The sequence below is a fragment of the Triplophysa dalaica genome, chromosome 1 (assembly GCF_015846415.1).
Source record: "Triplophysa dalaica isolate WHDGS20190420 chromosome 1, ASM1584641v1, whole genome shotgun sequence".
NCBI classification, from domain to species: domain Eukaryota; kingdom Metazoa; phylum Chordata; class Actinopteri; order Cypriniformes; family Nemacheilidae; genus Triplophysa; species Triplophysa dalaica.
In genome coordinates, this window is record NC_079542.1 from 28,944,049 (window position 1) to 28,959,608 (window position 15,560).

The 15,560-nt window shown below is 38.8% G+C and overlaps 13 non-coding genes and 1 pseudogene across 13 annotated transcripts; all 14 read left to right on the forward strand.

The window, feature by feature from the left end:
* Positions 1-548: 548 nt before the first annotated feature.
* LOC130431744 (U4 spliceosomal RNA) lies at positions 549-689 on the forward strand. The gene has a single exon (XR_008908316.1). It is a non-coding gene; the product is annotated as a U4 spliceosomal RNA (small nuclear RNA).
* A 955-nt stretch (positions 690-1,644) lies between these two features.
* On the forward strand, positions 1,645-1,785 carry LOC130431755 (U4 spliceosomal RNA). Its single transcript, XR_008908319.1, has one exon. It is a non-coding gene; the product is annotated as a U4 spliceosomal RNA (small nuclear RNA).
* Positions 1,786-2,741: 956 nt separating this feature from the next.
* On the forward strand, positions 2,742-2,882 carry LOC130431766 (U4 spliceosomal RNA). The gene has a single exon (XR_008908321.1). It is a non-coding gene; the product is annotated as a U4 spliceosomal RNA (small nuclear RNA).
* Positions 2,883-3,838: 956 nt separating this feature from the next.
* Positions 3,839-3,979, forward strand: LOC130431772 (U4 spliceosomal RNA). The gene has a single exon (XR_008908322.1). It is a non-coding gene; the product is annotated as a U4 spliceosomal RNA (small nuclear RNA).
* A 957-nt stretch (positions 3,980-4,936) lies between these two features.
* Positions 4,937-5,077, forward strand: LOC130431779 (U4 spliceosomal RNA). The gene has a single exon (XR_008908323.1). It is a non-coding gene; the product is annotated as a U4 spliceosomal RNA (small nuclear RNA).
* A 956-nt stretch (positions 5,078-6,033) lies between these two features.
* On the forward strand, positions 6,034-6,174 carry LOC130431714 (U4 spliceosomal RNA). The gene has a single exon (XR_008908310.1). It is a non-coding gene; the product is annotated as a U4 spliceosomal RNA (small nuclear RNA).
* Positions 6,175-7,130: 956 nt separating this feature from the next.
* On the forward strand, positions 7,131-7,272 carry LOC130431901 (U4 spliceosomal RNA). The gene has a single exon (XR_008908362.1). It is a non-coding gene; the product is annotated as a U4 spliceosomal RNA (small nuclear RNA).
* Positions 7,273-8,228: 956 nt separating this feature from the next.
* On the forward strand, positions 8,229-8,369 carry LOC130431855 (U4 spliceosomal RNA). Its single transcript, XR_008908345.1, has one exon. It is a non-coding gene; the product is annotated as a U4 spliceosomal RNA (small nuclear RNA).
* Positions 8,370-9,325: 956 nt separating this feature from the next.
* On the forward strand, positions 9,326-9,486 carry LOC130431922 (U4 spliceosomal RNA; annotated as a pseudogene).
* Positions 9,487-10,421: 935 nt separating this feature from the next.
* Positions 10,422-10,562, forward strand: LOC130431858 (U4 spliceosomal RNA). The gene has a single exon (XR_008908346.1). It is a non-coding gene; the product is annotated as a U4 spliceosomal RNA (small nuclear RNA).
* A 956-nt stretch (positions 10,563-11,518) lies between these two features.
* Positions 11,519-11,659, forward strand: LOC130431888 (U4 spliceosomal RNA). Its single transcript, XR_008908358.1, has one exon. It is a non-coding gene; the product is annotated as a U4 spliceosomal RNA (small nuclear RNA).
* A 956-nt stretch (positions 11,660-12,615) lies between these two features.
* On the forward strand, positions 12,616-12,756 carry LOC130431864 (U4 spliceosomal RNA). Its single transcript, XR_008908347.1, has one exon. It is a non-coding gene; the product is annotated as a U4 spliceosomal RNA (small nuclear RNA).
* Positions 12,757-13,711: 955 nt separating this feature from the next.
* Positions 13,712-13,852, forward strand: LOC130431722 (U4 spliceosomal RNA). Its single transcript, XR_008908311.1, has one exon. It is a non-coding gene; the product is annotated as a U4 spliceosomal RNA (small nuclear RNA).
* A 956-nt stretch (positions 13,853-14,808) lies between these two features.
* LOC130431908 (U4 spliceosomal RNA) lies at positions 14,809-14,950 on the forward strand. The gene has a single exon (XR_008908365.1). It is a non-coding gene; the product is annotated as a U4 spliceosomal RNA (small nuclear RNA).
* Positions 14,951-15,560: the final 610 nt, after the last annotated feature.

Here is a 15,560-nt window from a genome sequence, read left to right on the forward strand (position 1 = left end):
AAAAATCTGATGGAGGCATTTGTGAGATTTCTTAGTCTTTTTCTCAGGAGAAACATCTGAGACGAATGAGACTGCTCGTTTCCATGTTAATCGCACTGGTTTCTAGGAGAAACAACTAGGATTTTACAGAGATCTCGCCTGTGATTTTCTTTCCCAAGAGGAAGCTTGATTGTAAAAAAGGTGGAACAGTTGGGATTGGACATGTGAGTTGTCATGTCCAACCACCGGTAGAGGTTGACTGAGTCAAGCCAAGCCTAAGCCATATTCTGAGAGGTTGAGTGTCATGCCATTAATAAAGGATATTCCTAATTTTCTCTCCCAATTAATTTCCCTCGAGAAAGACACATCTACCCATGTACCATTAGCTTTCTAATTAGAAAGTGAACAGTGATTAATCTTTTTGAGCATATATCTCCCATGTTGAATAGGCACATCACCTAGCAAAGCAGTGCGTGAAAGACATCTGCACGACACCTTTAAATCTTGCTTACCACCTTGCCGTCCAATGGTCAGGTATGTGCTGATGATAGGTCATGACCTTCACAGGTATTCTTTCGCAGAGGCAATATCGTAGCTCATGAGGTTTATCCGAGGCGTGATCATTGCTGGTTGAAAACTTTACCCAATACCCCGCCGGGATGACTTGAAATACAGTCAACCTTGGCAATTTTTGCTCGTCTCTTAGGAGGCTTCTAATTTTGTTTGAAAGAATAGTGTGCCTGTCTTGGAATTTTTCTATGATGTTGCTTTTTATATTGAGAAAAGTTCTAGAGGAGTTTTGGGTATTTTTTAGATTTCTCTTCTTAGTCCAGGGGATTTGATGGATTTGTCCAATGTGTTTCATTTAAATGTAACCTTATTTAGATGTATCTCCTGAAATGGCCTGGGCAAAATAAAACAGGATCAATTCAAACCATTGTGAAAACGCTGCAAAAGTGTTTAGACATCAAATTAATGTGGATTGTACGGTAATAAACAACTGGATTTGGGTAAATTTGAAGGAAAAAGTTTGAGTTCCTGTTGAATTCTTTAATGATATTGACTTTGCACACTTGACAAATGGGATCTCAGTTTTTGTTATGTCAAGATCTCTCCCAAAAATCTGATGGAGGCATTTGTGAGATTTCTTAGTCTTTTTCTCAGGAGAAACATCTGAGACGAATGAGACTGCTCGTTTCCATGTTAATCGCACTGGTTTCTAGGAGAAACAACTAGGATTTTACAGAGATCTCGCCTGTGATTTTCTTTCCCAAGAGGAAGCTTGATTGTAAAAAAGGTGGAACAGTTGGGATTGGACATGTGAGTTGTCATGTCCAACCACCGGTAGAGGTTGACTGAGTCAAGCCAAGCCTAAGCCATATTCTGAGAGGTTGAGTGTCATGCCATTAATAAAGGATATTCCTAATTTTCTCTCCCAATTAATTTCCCTCGAGAAAGACACATCTACCCATGTACCATTAGCTTTCTAATTAGAAAGTGAACAGTGATTAATCTTTTTGAGCATATATCTCCCATGTTGAATAGGCACATGACCTAGCAAAGCAGTGCGTGAAAGACATCTGCACGACACCTTTAAATCTTGCTTACCACCTTGCCGTCCAATGGTCAGGTATGTGCTGATGATAGGTCATGACCTTCACAGGTATTCTTTCGCAGAGGCAATATCGTAGCTCATGAGGTTTATCCGAGGCGTGATCATTGCTGGTTGAAAACTTTACCCAATACCCCGCCGGGATGACTTGAAATACAGTCAACCTTGGCAATTTTTGCTCGTCTCTTAGGAGGCTTCTGATTTTGTTTGAAAGAATAGTGTGCCTGTCTTGGAATTTTTCTATGATGTTGCTTTTTATATTGAGAAAAGTTCTAGAGGAGTTTTGGGTATTTTTTAGATTTCTCTTCTTAGTCCAGGGGATTTGATGGATTTGTCCAATGTGTTTCATTTAAATGTAACCTTATTTAGATGTATCTCCTGAAATGGCCTGGGCAAAATAAAAAAGGATCAATTCAAACCATTGTGAAAACGCTGCAAAAGTGTTTAGACATCAAATTAATGTGGATTGTACGGTAATAAACAACTGGATTTGGGTAAATTTGAAGGAAAAAGTTTGAGTTCCTGTTGAATTCTTTAATGATATTGACTTTGCACACTTGACAAATGGGATCTCAGTTTTTGTTATGTTCAAGATCTCTCCCAAAAATCTGATGGAGGCATTTGTGAGATTTCTTAGTCTTTTTCTCAGGAGAAACATCTGAGACGAATGAGACTGCTCGTTTCCATGTTAATCGCACTGGTTTCTAGGAGAAACAACTAGGATTTTACAGAGATCTCGCCTGTGATTTTCTTTCCCAAGAGGAAGCTTGATTGTAAAAAAGGTGGAACAGTTGGGATTGGACATGTGAGTTGTCATGTCCAACCACCGGTAGAGGTTGACTGAGTCAAGCCAAGCCTAAGCCATATTCTGAGAGGTTGAGTGTCATGCCATTAATAAAGGATATTCCTAATTTTCTCTCCCAATTAATTTCCCTCGAGAAAGACACATCTACCCATGTACCATTAGCTTTCTAATTAGAAAGTGAACAGTGATTAATCTTTTTGAGCATATATCTCCCATGTTGAATAGGCACATCACCTAGCAAAGCAGTGCGTGAAAGACATCTGCACGACACCTTTAAATCTTGCTTACCACCTTGCCGTCCAATGGTCAGGTATGTGCTGATGATAGGTCATGACCTTCACAGGTATTCTTTCGCAGAGGCAATATCGTAGCTCATGAGGTTTATCCGAGGCGTGATCATTGCTGGTTGAAAACTTTACCCAATACCCCGCCGGGATGACTTGAAATACAGTCAACCTTGGCAATTTTTGCTCGTCTCTTAGGAGGCTTCTGATTTTGTTTGAAAGAATAGTGTGCCTGTCTTGGAATTTTTCTATGATGTTGCTTTTTATATTGAGAAAAGTTCTAGAGGAGTTTTGGGTATTTTTTAGATTTCTCTTCTTAGTCCAGGGGATTTGATGGATTTGTCCAATGTGTTTCATTTAAATGTAACCTTATTTAGATGTATCTCCTGAAATGGCCTGGGCAAAATAAAACAGGATCAATTCAAACCATTGTGAAAACGCTGCAAAAGTGTTTAGACATCAAATTAATGTGGATTGTACGGTAATAAACAACTGGATTTGGGTAAATTTGAAGGAAAAAGTTTGAGTTCCTGTTGAATTCTTTAATGATATTGACTTTGCACACTTGACAAATGGGATCTCAGTTTTTGTTATGTTCAAGATCTCTCCCAAAAATCTGATGGAGGCATTTGTGAGATTTCTTAGTCTTTTTCTCAGGAGAAACATCTGAGACGAATGAGACTGCTCGTTTCCATGTTAATCGCACTGGTTTCTAGGAGAAACAACTAGGATTTTACAGAGATCTCGCCTGTGATTTTCTTTCCCAAGAGGAAGCTTGATTGTAAAAAAGGTGGAACAGTTGGGATTGGACATGTGAGTTGTCATGTCCAACCACCGGTAGAGGTTGACTGAGTCAAGCCAAGCCTAAGCCATATTCTGAGAGGTTGAGTGTCATGCCATTAATAAAGGATATTCCTAATTTTCTCTCCCAATTAATTTCCCTCGAGAAAGACACATCTACCCATGTACCATTAGCTTTCTAATTAGAAAGTGAACAGTGATTAATCTTTTTGAGCATATATCTCCCATGTTGAATAGGCACATCACCTAGCAAAGCAGTGCGTGAAAGACATCTGCACGACACCTTTAAATCTTGCTTACCACCTTGCCGTCCAATGGTCAGGTATGTGCTGATGATAGGTCATGACCTTCACAGGTATTCTTTCGCAGAGGCAATATCGTAGCTCATGAGGTTTTTCCGAGGCGTGATCATTGCTGGTTGAAAACTTTACCCAATACCCCGCCGGGATGACTTGAAATACAGTCAACCTTGGCAATTTTTGCTCGTCTCTTAGGAGGCTTCTAATTTTGTTTGAAAGAATAGTGCTGCCTGTCTTGGAATTTTTCTATGATGTTGCTTTTTATATTGAGAAAAGTTCTAGAGGAGTTTTGGGTATTTTTTAGATTTCTCTTCTTAGTCCAGGGGATTTGATGGATTTGTCCAATGTGTTTCATTTAAATGTAACCTTATTTAGATGTATCTCCTGAAATGGCCTGGGCAAAATAAAACAGGATCAATTCAAACCATTGTGAAAACGCTGCAAAAGTGTTTAGACATCAAATTAATGTGGATTGTACGGTAATAAACAACTGGATTTGGGTAAATTTGAAGGAAAAAGTTTGAGTTCCTGTTGAATTCTTTAATGATATTGACTTTGCAGACTTGACAAATGGGATCTCAGTTTTTGTTATAGTCAAGATCTCTCCCAAAAATCTGATGGAGGCATTTGTGAGATTTCTTAGTCTTTTTCTCAGGAGAAACATCTGAGACGAATGAGACTGCTCATTTCCATGTTAATCGCACTGGTTTCTAGGAGAAACAACTAGGATTTTACAGAGATCTCGCCTGTGATTTTCTTTCCCAAGAGGAAGCTTGATTGTAAAAAAGGTGGAACAGTTGGGATTGGACATGTGAGTTGTCATGTCCAACCACCGGTAGAGGTTGACTGAGTCAAGCCAAGCCTAAGCCATATTCTGAGAGGTTGAGTGTCATGCCATTAATAAAGGATATTCCTAATTTTCTCTCCCAATTAATTTCCCTCGAGAAAGACACATCTACCCATGTACCATTAGCTTTCTAATTAGAAAGTGAACAGTGATTAATCTTTTTGAGCATATATCTCCCATGTTGAATAGGCACATCACCTAGCAAAGCAGTGCGTGAAAGACATCTGCACGACACCTTTAAATCTTGCTTACCACCTTGCCGTCCAATGGTCAGGTATGTTCTGATGATAGGTCATGACCTTCACAGGTATTCTTTCGCAGAGGCAATATCGTAGCTCATGAGGTTTTTCCGAGGCGTGATCATTGCTGGTTGAAAACTTTACCCAATATCCCGCCGGGATGACTTGAAATACAGTCAACCTTGGCAATTTTTGCTCGTCTCTTAGGAGGCTTCTAATTTTGTTTGAAAGAATAGTCTGCCTGTCTTGGAATTTTACTACGATGTTGCTTTTTATATTGAGAAAATTTCTAGAGGAGTTTTGGGTATTTTTTAGATTTCTCTTCTTAGTCCAGGGGATTTGATGGATTTGTCCAATGTGTTTCATTTAAATGCAACCTTATTTATATGTATCTCCTGAAATGGCCTGGGCAAAATAAAAAAGGATCAATTCAAACCATTGTGAAAACGCTGCAAAAGTGTTTAGACATCAAATTAATGTGGATTGTACGGTAATAAACAACTGGATTTGGGTAAATTTGAAGGAAAAAGTTTGAGTTCCTGTTGAATTCTTTAATGATATTGACTTTGCACACTTGACAAATGGGATCTCAGTTTTTGTTATGGTCAAGATCTCTCCCAAAAATCTGATGGAGGCATTTGTGAGATTTCTTAGTCTTTTTCTCAGGAGAAACATCTGAGACGAATGAGACTGCTCGTTTCCATGTTAATCGCACTGGTTTCTAGGAGAAACAACTAGGATTTTACAGAGATCTCGCCTGTGATTTTCTTTCCCAAGAGGAAGCTTGATTATAAAAAAGGTGGAACAGTTGGGATTGGACATGTGAGTTGTCATGTCCAACCACCGGTAGAGGTTGACTGAGTCAAGCCAAGCCTAAGCCATATTCTGAGAGGTTGAGTGTCATGCCATTAATAAAGGATATTCCTAATTTTCTCTCCCAATTAATTTCCCTCGAGAAAGACACATCTACCCATGTACCATTAGCTTTCTAATTAGAAAGTGAACAGTGATTAATCTTTTTGAGCATATATCTCCCATGTTGAATAGGCACATGACCTAGCAAAGCAGTGCGTGAAAGACATCTGCACGACACCTTTAAATCTTGCTTACCACCTTGCCGTCCAATGGTCAGGTATGTGCTGATGATAGGTCATGACCTTCACAGGTATTCTTTCGCAGAGGCAATATCGTAGCTCATGAGGTTTATCCGAGGCGTGATCATTGCTGGTTGAAAACTTTACCCAATACCCCGCCGGGATGACTTGAAATACAGTCAACCTTGGCAATTTTTGTTCGTCTCTTAGGAGGCTTCTGATTTTGTTTGAAAGAATAGTGTGCCTGTCTTGGAATTTTACTACGATGTTGCTTTTTATATTGAGAAAATTTCTAGAGGAGTTTTGGGTATTTTTTAGATTTCTCTTCTTAGTCCAGGGGATTTGATGGATTTGTCCAATGTGTTTCATTTAAATGTAACCTTATTTAGATGTATCTCCTGAAATGGCCTGGGCAAAATAAAACAGGATCAATTCAAACCATTGTGGAAACGCTGCAAAAGTGTTTAGACATCAAATTAATGTGGATTGTACGGTAATAAACAACTGGATTTGGGTAAATTTGAAGGAAAAAGTTTGAGTTCCTGTTGAATTCTTTAATGATATTGACTTTGCACACTTGACAAATGGGATCTCAGTTTTTGTTATGGTCAAGATCTCTCCCAAAAATCTGATGGAGGCATTTGTGAGATTTCTTAGTCTTTTTCTCAGGAGAAACATCTGAGACGAATGAGACTGCTCGTTTCCATGTTAATCGCACTGGTTTCTAGGAGAAACAACTAGGATTTTACAGAGATCTCGCCTGTGATTTTCTTTCCCAAGAGGAAGCTTGATTATAAAAAAGGTGGAACAGTTGGGATTGGACATGTGAGTTGTCATGTCCAACCACCGGTAGAGGTTGACTGAGTCAAGCCAAGCCTAAGCCATATTCTGAGAGGTTGAGTGTCATGCCATTAATAAAGGATATTCCTAATTTTCTCTCCCAATTAATTTCCCTCGAGAAAGACACATCTACCCATGTACCATTAGCTTTCTAATTAGAAAGTGAACAGTGATTAATCTTTTTGAGCATATATCTCCCATGTTGAATAGGCACATGACCTAGCAAAGCAGTGCGTGAAAGACATCTGCACGACACCTTTAAATCTTGCTTACCACCTTGCCGTCCAATGGTCAGGTATGTGCTGATGATAGGTCATGACCTTCACAGGTTTTCTTTCGCAGAGGCAATATCGTAGCTCAATGAGGTTTATCCGAGGCGTGATCATTGCTGGTTGAAAACTTTACCCAATACCCCGCCGAGATGACTTGAAATACAGTCAACCTTGGCAATTTTTGCTCGTCTCTTAGGAGGCTTGTAATTTTGTTAGAAAGAATAGTGTGCCTGTCTTGGAATTTTTCTATGATGTTGCTTTTTATATTGAGAAAAGTTCTAGAGGAGTTTTGGGTATTTTTTAGATTTCTCTTCTTAGTCCAGGGGATTTGATGGATTTGTCCAATGTGTTTCATTTAAATGTAACCTTATTTAGATGTATCTCCTGAAATGGCCTGGGCAAAATAAAACAGGATCAATTCAAACCATTGTGAAAATGCTGCAAAAGTGTTTAGACATCAAATTAATGTGGATTGTACGGTAATAAACAACTGGATTTGGGTAAATTTGAAGGAAAAAGTTTGAGTTCCTGTTGAATTCTTTAATGATATTGACTTTGCAGACTTGACAAATGGGATCTCAGTTTTTGTTATAGTCAAGATCTCTCCCAAAAATCTGATGGAGGCATTTGTGAGATTTCCTAGTCTTTTTCTCAGGAGAAACATCTGAGACGAATGAGACTGCTCATTTCCATGTTAATCGCACTGGTTTCTAGGAGAAACAACTAGGATTTTACAGAGATCTCGCCTGTGATTTTCTTTCCCAAGAGGAAGCTTGATTGTAAAAAAGGTGGAACAGTTGGGATTGGACATGTGAGTTGTCATGTCCAACCACCGGTAGAGGTTGACTGAGTCAAGCCAAGCCTAAGCCATATTCTGAGAGGTTGAGTGTCATGCCATTAATAAAGGATATTCCTAATTTTCTCTCCCAATTAATTTCCCTCGAGAAAGACACATCTACCCATGTACCATTAGCTTTCTAATTAGAAAGTGAACAGTGATTAATCTTTTTGAGCATATATCTCCCATGTTGAATAGGCACATGACCTAGCAAAGCAGTGCGTGAAAGACATCTGCACGACACCTTTAAATCTTGCTTACCACCTTGCCGTCCAATGGTCAGGTATGTGCTGATGATAGGTCATGACCTTCACAGGTATTCTTTCGCAGAGGCAATATCGTAGCTCATGAGGTTTTTCCGAGGTGTGATCATTGCTGGTTGAAAACTTTACCCAATATCCCGCCGGGATGACTTGAAATACAGTCAACCTTGGCCATTTTTGCTCGTCTCTTAGGAGGCTTCTAATTTTGTTTGAAAGAATAGTCTGCCTGTCTTGGAATTTTACTACGATGTTGCTTTTTATATTGAGAAAATTTCTAGAGGAGTTTTGGGTATTTTTTAGATTTCTCTTCTTAGTCCAGGGGATTTGATGGATTTGTCCAATATGTTTCATTTAAATGCAACCTTATTTATATGTATCTCCTGAAATGGCCTGGGCAAAATAAAACAGGATCAATTCAAACCATTGTGAAAACGCTGCAAAAGTGTTTAGACATCAAATTAATGTGGATTGTACGGTAATAAACAACTGGATTTGGGTAAATTTGAAGGAAAAAGTTTGAGTTCCTGTTGAATTCTTTAATGATATTGACTTTGCACACTTGACAAATGGGATCTCAGTTTTTGTTATGTTCAAGATCTCTCCCAAAAATCTGATGGAGGCATTTGTGAGATTTCTTAGTCTTTTTCTCAGGAGAAACATCTGAGACGAATGAGACTGCTCATTTCCATGTTAATCGCACTGGTTTCTAGGAGAAACAACTAGGATTTTACAGAGATCTCGCCTGTGATTTTCTTTCCCAAGAGGAAGCTTGATTGTAAAAAAGGTGGAACAGTTGGGATTGGACATGTGAGTTGTCATGTCCAACCACCGGTAGAGGTTGACTGAGTCAAGCCAAGCCTAAGCCATATTCTGAGAGGTTGAGTGTCATGCCATTAATAAAGGATATTCCTAATTTTCTCTCCCAATTAATTTCCCTCGAGAAAGACACATCTACCCATGTACCATTAGCTTTCTAATTAGAAAGTGAACAGTGATTAATCTTTTTGAGCATATATCTCCCATGTTGAATAGGCACATCACCTAGGAAAGCAGTGCGTGAAAGACATCTGCACGACACCTTTAAATCTTGCTTACCACCTTGCCGTCCAATGGTCAGGTATGTGCTAATGATAGGTCATGACCTTCACAGGTATTCTTTCGCAGAGGCAATATCGTAGCTCATGAGGTTTTTCCGAGGTGTGATCATTGCTGGTTGAAAACTTTACCCAATATCCCGCCGGGATGACTTGAAATACAGTCAACCTTGGCCATTTTTGCTCGTCTTTAGGAGGCTTCTAATTTTGTTTAAAAGAATAGTCTGCCTGTCTTGGAATTTTACTACGATGTTGCTTTTTATATTGAGAAAATTTCTAGAGGAGTTTTGGGTATTTTTTAGATTTCTCTTCTTAGTCCAGGGGATTTGATGGATTTGTCCAATGTGTTTCATTTAAATGCAACCTTATTTATATGTATCTCCTGAAATGGCCTGGGCAAAATAAAACAGGATCAATTCAAACCATTGTGAAAACGCTGCAAAAGTGTTTAGACATCAAATTAATGTGGATTGTACGGTAATAAACAACTGGATTTGGGTAAATTTGAAGGAAAAAGTTTGAGTTCCTGTTGAATTCTTTAATGATATTGACTTTGCACACTTGACAAATGGGATCTCAGTTTTTGTTATGTTCAAGATCTCTCCCAAAAATCTGATGGAGGCATTTGTGAGATTTCTTAGTCTTTTTCTCAGGAGAAACATCTGAGACGAATGAGACTGCTCATTTCCATGTTAATCGCACTGGTTTCTAGGAGAAACAACTAGGATTTTACAGAGATCTCGCCTGTGATTTTCTTTCCCAAGAGGAAGCTTGATTGTAAAAAAGGTGGAACAGTTGGGATTGGACATGTGAGTTGTCATGTCCAACCACCGGTAGAGGTTGACTGAGTCAAGCCAAGCCTAAGCCATATTCTGAGAGGTTGAGTGTCATGCCATTAATAAAGGATATTCCTAATTTTCTCTCCCAATTAATTTCCCTCGAGAAAGACACATCTACCCATGTACCATTAGCTTTCTAATTAGAAAGTGAACAGTGATTAATCTTTTTGAGCATATATCTCCCATGTTGAATAGGCACATCACCTAGGAAAGCAGTGCGTGAAAGACATCTGCACGACACCTTTAAATCTTGCTTGACACCTTGCCGTCCAATGGTCAGGTATGTGCTAATGATAGGTCATGACCTTCACAGGTATTCTTTCGCAGAGGCAATATCGTAGCTCATGAGGTTTTTCCGAGGTGTGATCATTGCTGGTTGAAAACTTTACCCAATATCCCGCCGGGATGACTTGAAATACAGTCAACCTTGGCCATTTTTGCTCGTCTCTTAGGAGGCTTCTAATTTTGTTTGAAAGAATAGTCTGCCTGTCTTGGAATTTTACTACGATGTTGCTTTTTATATTGAGAAAATTTCTAGAGGAGTTTTGGGTATTTTTTAGATTTCTCTTCTTAGTCCAGGGGATTTGATGGATTTGTCCAATGTGTTTCATTTAAATGCAACCTTATTTATATGTATCTCCTGAAATGGCCTGGGCAAAATAAAACAGGATCAATTCAAACCATTGTGAAAACGCTGCAAAAGTGTTTAGACATCAAATTAATGTGGATTGTACGGTAATAAACAACTGGATTTGGGTAAATTTGAAGGAAAAAGTTTGAGTTCCTGTTGAATTCTTTAATGATATTGACTTTGCACACTTGACAAATGGGATCTCAGTTTTTGTTATGTTCAAGATCTCTCCCAAAAATCTGATGGAGGCATTTGTGAGATTTCTTAGTCTTTTTCTCAGGAGAAACATCTGAGACGAATGAGACTGCTCGTTTCCATGTTAATCGCACTGGTTTCTAGGAGAAACAACTAGGATTTTACAGAGATCTCGCCTGTGATTTTCTTTCCCAAGAGGAAGCTTGATTGTAAAAAAGGTGGAACAGTTGGGATTGGACATGTGAGTTGTCATGTCCAACCACCGGTAGAGGTTGACTGAGTCAAGCCAAGCCTAAGCCATATTCTGAGAGGTTGAGTGTCATGCCATTAATAAAGGATATTCCTAATTTTCTCTCCCAATTAATTTCCCTCGAGAAAGACACATCTACCCATGTACCATTAGCTTTCTAATTAGAAAGTGAACAGTGATTAATCTTTTTGAGCATATATCTCCCATGTTGAATAGGCACATCACCTAGGAAAGCAGTGCGTGAAAGACATCTGCACGACACCTTTAAATCTTGCTTACCACCTTGCCGTCCAATGGTCAGGTATGTGCTGATGATAGGTCATGACCTTCACAGGTATTCTTTAGCAGAGGCAATATCGTAGCTCATGAGGTTTTTCCGAGGTGTGATCATTGCTGGTTGAAAACTTTACCCAATATCCCGCCGGGATGACTTGAAATACAGTCAACCTTGGCCATTTTTGCTCGTCTCTTAGGAGGCTTCTAATTTTGTTTGAAAGAATAGTCTGCCTGTCTTGGAATTTTACTACGATGTTGCTTTTTATATTGAGAAAATTTCTAGAGGAGTTTTGGGTATTTTTTAGATTTCTCTTCTTAGTCCAGGGGATTTGATGGATTTGTCCAATGTGTTTCATTTAAATGCAACCTTATTTATATGTATCTCCTGAAATGGCCTGGGCAAAATAAAACAGGATCAATTCAAACCATTGTGAAAACGCTGCAAAAGTGTTTAGACATCAAATTAATGTGGATTGTACGGTAATAAACAACTGGATTTGGGTAAATTTGAAGGAAAAAGTTTGAGTTCCTGTTGAATTCTTTAATGATATTGACTTTGCACACTTGACAAATGGGATCTCAGTTTTTGTTATGTTCAAGATCTCTCCCAAAAATCTGATGGAGGCATTTGTGAGATTTCTTAGTCTTTTTCTCAGGAGAAACATCTGAGACGAATGAGACTGCTCATTTCCATGTTAATCGCACTGGTTTCTAGGAGAAACAACTAGGATTTTACAGAGATCTCGCCTGTGATTTTCTTTCCCAAGAGGAAGCTTGATTGTAAAAAAGGTGGAACAGTTGGGATTGGACATGTGAGTTGTCATGTCCAACCACCGGTAGAGGTTGACTGAGTCAAGCCAAGCCTAAGCCATATTCTGAGAGGTTGAGTGTCATGCCATTAATAAAGGATATTCCTAATTTTCTCTCCCAATTAATTTCCCTCGAGAAAGACACATCTACCCATGTACCATTAGCTTTCTAATTAGAAAGTGAACAGTGATTAATCTTTTTGAGCATATATCTCCCATGTTGAATAGGCACATCACCTAGGAAAGCAGTGCGTGAAAGACATCTGCACGACACCGTTAAATCTTGCTTACCACCTTGCCGTCCAATGGTCAGGTATGTGCTGATGATAGGTCATGACCTTCACAGGTATTCTTTCGCAGAGGCAATATCGTAGCTCATGAGGTTTTTCCGAGGTGTGATCATTGCTGGTTGAAAACTTTACCCAATATCCCGCCGGGATGACTTGAAATACAGTCAACCTTGGCCATTTTTGCTCGTCTCTTAGGAGGCTTCTAATTTTGTTTGAAAGAATAGTCTGCCTGTCTTGGAATTTTACTACGATGTTGCTTTTTATATTGAGAAAATTTCTAGAGGAGTTTTGGGTATTTTTTTGATTTCTCTTCTTAGTCCAGGGGATTTGATGGATTTGTCCAATGTATTTCATTTAAATGCAACCTTATTTATATGTATCTCCTGAAATGGCCTGGGCAAAATAAAAAAGGATCAATTCAAACCATTGTGAAAACGCTGCAAAAGTGTTTAGACATCAAATTAATGTGGATTGTACGGTAATAAACAACTGGATTTGGGTAAATTTGAAGGAAAAAGTTTGAGTTCCTGTTGAATTCTTTAATGATATTGACTTTGCACACTTGACAAATGGGATCTCAGTTTTTTTATGGTCAAGATCTCTCCCAAAAATCTGATGGAGGCATTTGTGAGATTTCTTAGTCTTTTTCTCAGGAGAAACATCTGAGACGAATGAGACTGCTCGTTTCCATGTTAATCGCACTGGTTTCTAGGAGAAACAACTAGGATTTTACAGAGATCTCGCCTGTGATTTTCTTTCCCAAGAGGAAGCTTGATTATAAAAAAGGTGGAACAGTTGGGATTGGACATGTGAGTTGTCATGTCCAACCACCGGTAGAGGTTGACTGAGTCAAGCCAAGCCTAAGCCATATTCTGAGAGGTTGAGTGTCATGCCATTAATAAAGGATATTCCTAATTTTCTCTCCCAATTAATTTCCCTCGAGAAAGACACATCTACCCATGTACCATTAGCTTTCTAATTAGAAAGTGAACAGTGATTAATCTTTTTGAGCATATATCTCCCATGTTGAATAGGCACATGACCTAGCAAAGCAGTGCGTGAAAGACATCTGCACGACACCTTTAAATCTTGCTTACCACCTTGCCGTCCAATGGTCAGGTATGTGCTGATGATAGGTCATGACCTTCACAGGTATTCTTTCGCAGAGGCAATATCGTAGCTCATGAGGTTTATCCGAGGCGTGATCATTGCTGGTTGAAAACTTTACCCAATACCCCGCCGGGATGACTTGAAATACAGTCAACCTTGGCAATTTTTGTTCGTCTCTTAGGAGGCTTCTGATTTTGTTTGAAAGAATAGTGTGCCTGTCTTGGAATTTTACTACGATGTTGCTTTTTATATTGAGAAAATTTCTAGAGGAGTTTTGGGTATTTTTTAGATTTCTCTTCTTAGTCCAGGGGATTTGATGGATTTGTCCAATGTGTTTCATTTAAATGTAACCTTATTTAGATGTATCTCCTGAAATGGCCTGGGCAAAATAAAACAGGATCAATTCAAACCAATGTGGAAACGCTGCAAAAGTGTTTAGACATCAAATTAATGTGGATTGTACGGTAATAAACAACTGGATTTGGGTAAATTTGAAGGAAAAAGTTTGAGTTCCTGTTGAATTCTTTAATGATATTGACTTTGCACACTTGACAAATGGGATCTCAGTTTTTGTTATGGTCAAGATCTCTCCCAAAAATCTGATGGAGGCATTTGTGAGATTTCTTAGTCTTTTTCTCAGGAGAAACATCTGAGACGAATGAGACTGCTCGTTTCCATGTTAATCGCACTGGTTTCTAGGAGAAACAACTAGGATTTTACAGAGATCTCGCCTGTGATTTTCTTTCCCAAGAGGAAGCTTGATTATAAAAAAGGTGGAACAGTTGGGATTGGACATGTGAGTTGTCATGTCCAACCACCGGTAGAGGTTGACTGAGTCAAGCCAAGCCTAAGCCATATTCTGAGAGGTTGAGTGTCATGCCATTAATAAAGGATATTCCTAATTTTCTCTCCCAATTAATTTCCCTCGAGAAAGACACATCTACCCATGTACCATTAGCTTTCTAATTAGAAAGTGAACAGTGATTAATCTTTTTGAGCATATATCTCCCATGTTGAATAGGCACATGACCTAGCAAAGCAGTGCGTGAAAGACATCTGCACGACACCTTTAAATCTTGCTTACCACCTTGCCGTCCAATGGTCAGGTATGTGCTGATGATAGGTCATGACCTTCACAGGTTTTCTTTCGCAGAGGCAATATCGTAGCTCAATGAGGTTTATCCGAGGCGTGATCATTGCTGGTTGAAAACTTTACCCAATACCCCGCCGAGATGACTTGAAATACAGTCAACCTTGGCAATTTTTGCTCGTCTCTTAGGAGGCTTGTAATTTTGTTAGAAAGAATAGTGTGCCTGTCTTGGAATTTTTCTATGATGTTGCTTTTTATATTGAGAAAAGTTCTAGAGGAGTTTTGGGTATTTTTTAGATTTCTCTTCTTAGTCCAGGGGATTTGATGGATTTGTCCAATGTGTTTCATTTAAATGTAACCTTATTTAGATGTATCTCCTGAAATGGCCTGGGCAAAATAAAACAGGATCAATTCAAACCATTGTGAAAATGCTGCAAAAGTGTTTAGACATCAAATTAATGTGGATTGTACGGTAATAAACAACTGGATTTGGGTAAATTTGAAGGAAAAAGTTTGAGTTCCTGTTGAATTCTTTAATGATATTGACTTTGCACACTTGACAAATGGGATCTCAGTTTTTGTTATGTTCAAGATCTCTCCCAAAAATCTGATGGAGGCATTTGTGAGATCTCTTAGTCTTTTTCTCAGGAGAAACATCTGAGACGAATGAGACTGCTCATTTCCATGTTAATCGCACTGGTTTCTAGGAGAAACAACTAGGATTTTACAGAGATCTCGCCTGTGATTTTCTTTCCCAAGAGGAAGCTTGATTGTAAAAAAGGTGGAACAGTTGGGATTGGACA